The sequence below is a fragment of the Mus caroli genome, unplaced genomic scaffold (assembly GCF_978045245.1).
Source record: "Mus caroli unplaced genomic scaffold, Mus_caroli_1 scaffold_2, whole genome shotgun sequence".
Lineage (NCBI taxonomy): Eukaryota > Metazoa > Chordata > Mammalia > Rodentia > Muridae > Mus > Mus caroli.
The window spans coordinates 144672835-144680082 of record NW_028227257.1 but is presented as its reverse complement, the minus strand read 5'-3'; positions in this window follow the sequence as shown (position 1 = coordinate 144680082).

The following is a 7248-nucleotide window of genomic DNA, read 5'->3' as shown; positions in this document are numbered from 1 at the left end:
CCATGGCCTCTGTATCAGCTCCTCCTCCACGGCCTCTGTATCAGCTCCTGCTTCAGCTTTCTGCCCTCTTTGGGTTCTGGATGAACAGTGATGTGGACTTGTGAGTGAAACCCTTTCTTTCCCAACTTGCTTCAGTCAAAGTGTTTCATCGTATTGATGTGGACAAGAGGTATAATGGTGGCACGCAGTTGAAGATAGGGGTTCACATCTTAGCTAGAAGCCGGAAATGTCTTTGATCCTGTCATGGCTGGAGTCAAGAAATACTGCTAGTATGAGGGCTTTGGTGTCTTCTGGTTTGCTTCCTACATGGCTTTAGGCTTAAGCTTCAGAGAGAGTTCTAAATAACCTTGGATGCCTTAGAAACCTTTGTCCCGTCCCCCCCCCCCCCCCCCCCCCCCCCCCCCGTCAATGCCACAATTCCCCTTTCTTAGAATTTAAATTGCCATATGAAAAGGTGGAGGATGAGGCCCATTAAGGCAAAGGTACTTCCTCCAGGGGGGAAAAAAAGTATATAAGCATCTACTTCTGGCCCTGGGAGGAGACCCAGAATCCTCTGGGCCTGTCCCTAATTCAGCCGGGCCTGTCTATCACTTGGCCAAGAGGCTGTCCTCTTCAAATCTGAGTCATCTGGAGGAGACATGCTAAGTAGAGGGTATGACGAATTATCTTAACGAGATAATATACTTTCCCTTCCCAGAAGCCCTGCCCTCGAGACAGAGCTTCCACCAGGCACTACAGTGGAACCCTGCCATGCTTGCCCACGCATCTGAGCCCTAACCCCATGTGTAACTTTTTCCTTCTTTCTTAGGTACTGGATAAAGCTGAGCATGCTGTTCCAGGCATGGGGCCTTCTCACCAGTTCTCTGAAGCCACCCCTTCCTTTATGCCTTGAGGCTGCTTGCTGATGCCAGGAGTAAAAGAAATGACTCCTGCCCCTCTGTCTGTGTCTCTCTGTCGCTCTGTCTGACTTACCTGCCTTGTTTCTCTCTTACACTCTAATAAAACTCAAGCCTCTGTTTGAGTCTGTTTTTCGCTAAGGAGACTAAGAAGCCAACAAAGGGAACCCTGGTTCCTCCCTGTAACACCGTGTCTGGTAAGTGTCTAGCTGGCCGTGTGAGCCTTGGCTACTCTGCAGATGTTCTCTCCTGCCCCAGCCCTAACAGGAGGTACCAGAGAGCACAGCCTGAACCCCGGCATCCCCAACAAACCATCCCCAGTCTTCTGAGGCCAGAGAAGAAAAGGTCCTGGATACTGCAGTAGGCTGGGCTCTCCTCAACAAGTGCATCTCTCCACCCAGGCCTCCTTCGCTTTCTAACTCTAGGGTTGCCTGGAGGCATCTTGCCTCTTAGTGCCCTTTCCTTGTTGCCTAGAGGGAAAGAGACCCCAGTTGTTGTCTGCCTCTTTTCCTTCCTCTTTTACTTTGACTTAAGTACACAACTGTGTGTGTGCATGTTTGTGTGTATACATGGGTGCATATGTATGTGAAGCCTGAGTTTGATACTGGCTATCATTCTCAATTGCTTTCTGCCTTATTTTTTTTTTTTTTTTCTTCTTGAGATAGAGGCTCTCACTGAGTCTGGACCTCACAGATTAGTGTGGCTGGCCAGCAAGCACCAGGGATCCTCCTGACTGCCAAGAGCTGGAATGAAGGGCATGCACTGCAGCACCAGGCTCTTTATGTGGGTCCTGGGGAATCTGAACCCAGCTCCTCATGCTTGCAAGACAAGGTTTACCAAGTACTGCCCAAGCCATCACCCCAGCAAACCTGGTCTTCTCCTTTTGATAGCTGCACTAGGGTTTCTTGTGGAAATGCCCTGTTCCCAAATCTGTCTTGCAGAAGGCACAGTCTTAACACTGATCAGCCAGAATAATCAGGACATTACATCTTCCTGGTGATAGCAGTTGGCTCAGAAGTGGCTGCTGGAGCTAAGGCAGAACAATCAAAAGAGTCTCGCTTCCATGAGGTTGTTAGGAGAAAGGCATCATCCTATCTTTTAGGTAGGGCTAGGGCATGGGGGCAGTGTGAACCTGGAGATACTCGAGTCCTGGGAGAGAGGGGAATGAATAGGAATTTGGATGTAGCCATATCTATCTGATTTTCAGCATCTTTGTCAAAGTGACCGTGAATGTCTGTCTCTTGCACTGGAAACAATCCTGGCTTCTCCAGCTCCCTCGCCCCCATTCATAGGTGAAAGCCCCTATGTCGAAGGGCTACTTTGGAGATTAGGAAGCTGGAGTAAGCAAGAATGTTTCCAAGCTATATATGGCTAAATGGTGCTGAGCGATTAACAAATCATTAAAGCCCGGGCACATTCCGTACGTGGGGTGAGCCAGTCCACTTCAATCTGAAAGGCTCCAGACAGTGGATTTGTAGGGCTCTGGCCTGAGAGCCGAGGAGTTGTTTGAAGTATGAATTCTTGCCCTCTAAGTTTCTAAGCTATGGTGCGCAAGTTTGCCACGGATGAGGTGCCCTGTGTCTGGGCATGGCTGCTTCTTACATGAGGTCACAGGGTACAGAGGAGACATCGAATTCTGCTACCTACTGGCAGCTGAGTTGGACTTTTCTCTGGGTGCTCCTGGCTGTGCCTCATGGTGGTCCTGCTTTTTTTAAACCTCTTCCTTTGGCTGGAAAGTGTGTCTCACTTCAGAACTGCAGCGTCTGATTGTGTCTTTGTTCTCTAGAGGAGTCAGCCCATACCAGAAACACTCTTTTTTTGGCTTCTGACAGACATCTGATAGGCAGCTGTCCAGACTTCTTGTCCTTCGCTTGCCTATTACAAAACTCCATTTCCCAAGCTCCTTTGCAATCCAGGGAGAGCATGTGACACACTCTAGTAGAAGAGAGGTCGTGGGAGTCTGTGGGAGTATCGGCTCTCTTCCCAGCCTTTCCACACTTGGAGCAAGGTGCCTGGGGTACAACACACAGATATAGCCAGCAGAAGGACTGATTGAAGAGCCCCTCCTCATGTCATGACTATACAGGACTGGAATCTCTACCTTAACACTTCCTGCCATTTGAGGAAGAAAATTCCCCATCCTCTCTTTTGATTAAATCTCCCATGTATGGTTTCTTTTTTCTGTCATGTGCAAGTAAATGCAATCATGACACAGGAAGCCAGTGTATGCCTGCCATCATTCTCCCTCAAGTTTTCTTGAGATAGCCATAATCTAGAACCACGGTGACTGAACTGAACTCATTGTAGAGTTATTACTTATAATTACGACACCAAGTACTGGTCATTTCCCAAATGCCTCCTGGGGGCTAGGAATTGGGCTAAGTGATCCCCTCACCATGGTTTTAATTGTCTTCCTTGCCCAATGAGGAAACTGGGCTCAAAGACATCAAATGGACCACTCAAAATCACATAGCTCAACTGTGCAAGCCAGGCTCTAAACCCAGGTGGGTCAGACTCTGGGGATTCCCCTCCCCCCAATCCTCATGCTCGGCAGCTCAGTTACAACAGACTTCTTTACCAAGTAGGGAGACTGAAACCCAAGAGGGAAGGTGACTTACTCAAGGTTGCACAGGGATTTCAAGGGATTTAGTTACAAGATATCAGATCTTCTGGGTTCTTCTTTCCGTGGCTCTTTAGGCCATGATCAGGTTAGATGTCTAGGCTAAGGTCTGAGGGCAGTGAGAGCTATGGAAGGTTCGAAGCAGTTGTAAGGTTAATTCACATATCAAAGGAAGGCTGTGGCAACATCTCTTCTTCAACTGTGATTGGGGTAGGGTGGGGCAGAGTGACATTTTACAACCACAGCCACCTCATGAAAAATCTGGTCCCTTACACACACACACAGACAGACAGACAGACACACACACACACACACACATACACACACAGACAGACAGACAGACAGACACACACACAGACACACACAGACACACACAGATAGACAGACAGACACACACACACACACACACACACACACACACACACACACACACACACACATTCATCATGGCTTCTCTGTCACAGGCAACTGAGCCCCCAGGATCCCAGGGACTGATATCTGATTCTCTGTAGATTCCTCAGATGGTAGGAGCAGGATAAGGAGGGCACTGGTAGAAAGACTACTGGGCTGATCATGTGGTGAGATCTGTCTTGACACTGCAGTGGAAACTTCCCAGATGAACAGGGAACTCTCCACACACCACCTGCCTGCCTGCTTATTTGCTCTGCTCATCCCTGGCAGGATCTGGGTGTTTGTTTCTTGGAGACTCAGGGCTGGGAGTCCAGGTGATAGAATGTGGCAGGGAATTAAACCTGTAAGTCAAAGTCCAACAGATCAGGGCTCCGATCTCAGCTCCATCACCAATAGCTTGCAGCTCCTAGCAGGTCCGCTTGTTTTCCTGTTCATAGGAAGAACAAAACTTACCTCATGGGGTTGTTGCGATGATTCATGAAAGCCCTCAGCAACCTGCCTGTGTCTTATGAATTGCTTATGGCAGTGGCTGTCATTCCTCCTTTCTCTCCTCAACTCAGGCAAGGTCTAGAGGAATCCTTGCGCTTCTTCGTCTCCTTCTGGGTCGTGGTACTTTCCTCTCAAGAGTTGTTTTGAGGATTAAGTAAGAAAGACAAACAAGTGGATTTCCTGGCTTTCAATCCTTGGCTCTCTGGTGGACTGAGTTGTGTAACTTAATGGGACACTCCTGACTACCCCTTCCCAGCTACCCTCTGCCCTGCAGGGTTTCTGTTTTCTCTTAGTGTAGACCTTGAGCAAAACACTACAGTTCTGGGCCTCAGCTTTCTTTTTCTGTAAATGGAGATGACACTATTAGATTTGTAGGACTATTGGGAAAGGGACACACACACACACACACCCCTCAGAGATAATATATACATAGTAGATACATATGAAATGTTATTTTCATTATCTCCAATGTGTAATGAAAAGTTGGCACTGAGCAGGTACAGAGAAGAGGAAGAAGCCAATCCTGTCCAGGTAGGGAAGGAAAAGAAGGGGCAGTTAGAGAGCCATTGCTAAGCTCCTGGTGAAGGCTGGATGCTCACATGGAGTGGCTTTTGCAGAAATGGAAGCAGTAACCCCATTTTTTTGGATGAGGGAAACTGAGGCCCACAAAAGGCCACTGAAAGCTTAAGGCTGTGGTGAAAGTGGAGAACAGCTAGGGAGCAACTGAGATTTGAGGCCGCTGACTACAGATCTTTCCTGTTCTGTGAACCAGCTGCAGAGGTGGGGTGGGTGGGGCTGGGCTTGTGCGTGATTCAGGTGAGAGTCAGCTTGGGATTTCCAAATGTTGGGTGGGAGCTCCTCAGTAACTTTCAGATGTGGGCTAAGTAGGCATGAGGACATGTGACTGTTATGTGGCGGGGGTGGGGCCCTCAGAGAGAAACCCTTGTCACCCACTAGTGCGGGGTTGGGAAGCGGGATCTTGCTACCTTGCCTCAGAATAGCCCAGGCTCTTTGATCTGCTCTGGCTCTGTGTCCAGAGATGCCTGTGGGACTGTTGGGAATGTTGACCAGTGGGTTCAGGGGGAAACTGAGGCAGGCAACGACATTTTTGTGGTTACTCCTGCAGACGGATGAACCGGTTGGCACCTTGATGAACTTGGCTCTGGTCCCCTCAGTCACATGAGTTTTTCCTATATATTATTATTTAAGCATTTTAATTTTAGACTTTTAAATTTATGTTGTATAAGTGTTTTGCTTACACACACAAATATACATAATGCACATACACACATACACACACATATGCACCATAGGTGTGACCAGTGCCCAAAGAGAACAGAAGAGGGTGTCAGCTCCCCTGGGACCAGAGTTAGAGGCAGTTGTGAGCCACCATGTGGGTGCTGGATACCTAGCTCAGGTCTTCTGCAAGAGCAGCAGGTGTTCTCAACTGCCCGGCCATCTCTGCCAATCCTCCTGGATTATTCACGCCAGTGCTCATCCCACAAAGTGACCAGCCTCTTGGGACATTTTCAGTCCCTGTACTTGGGTTTAAGGAGGACAGAGTCACCAAAACAATGACAACTCAGGGGAAGAGAGGGACAACTTCTATCTAGCACCACCTTGAGGGGAGGCAAGGCACAGAACTTCCTGTAGGAGAGAAGGAAAAATGACTCCAATGACCTGGAGCAGAACAGACAATCTCAACTACTGGAGGGTTGGCTGCCCTCTACAAGGTCCACATTCAGGACATTGGCTCTGGAACACGAGAGCAAGGAAAGGCGGCCCTGGGTTGTGAGCTTTCTAGTAGAACAAGGATGCTCCCCCAACTTGGGTATTCATCTGCATGTTGGATCCTTTCTTTGGATGGACCAAGTGTTAACTCTGTGTTTTCCAGCCACTGCCTGTCCCTGAGCATTGTCCCTAGCAACAACCAGCATCTAAATGTTCTCTACCTCTCTATCCATACTCCAGGTCAACTGGTAAAGAGCTGGCATCTCAGTCACCGTTTCCCTTGTCTACTTCTTCCTTGCTCCACCCCCTTGGTTAGGCTTGGTACTTGGAGGCCTGTATTAACACCCTAGCTGCTCTCTTGGCCTCTTGCTTCTCCACTATACCCATCCTTCATCAACTGCACACTCCCATTGCAGCCCTCCTTCACTGCATCTGTCTTCTGATGGCACGAAGGGCTGTAGAGCATGGTTATAGCAAGGGCTCATGCTCTCTACTGGCATGGGTCCTGCCTTTGCTACCCACTTGGTCCTATTATCCTGGTGTTAAAATGGGAAGCAGTCCCTAAGGGCTTGTCTATGGTCAGAACAAAGAAAGGAGACTTGAACTCAGTTTTCTTTTCTTTTTTTTTTTAAATTAGGTATTTATTTCATTTACATTTCCAATGCTATCCCAAAAGTCCCCCACACGCTCCCCTACCCACTCCCCCACCCATCCACTTCCACTCCTTGGCCCTGGCGTTCCCTTGTATTGAGGCAGATAAAGTTTGCAGGACCAATGGGCCTCTCTTTCCACTGATGGCCGACTAGGCCATCTAGTGATACATATGCAGCTAGAGACACGGGCTCTGGGGAGTACTGGGTAGTTCATATTGTTGTTCCACCTATAGGGCTGCAGATCCCTTTAGCTCCTTCGTTACTTTCTCTAGCCCACTGGGGGCCCTGTAATCCATCCAATAGCTGACTGTGAGCATCCACTTCTGTGTTTGCTAGGCCCCAGTATAGTCTCACAAGAGACAGCTATATCTGGGTCCTTTCAGTAAGCTTGAAAGAACCCTGATGCCCCTCAACAGAGGAATGGATACAGAAAATGTGGTACATTTAC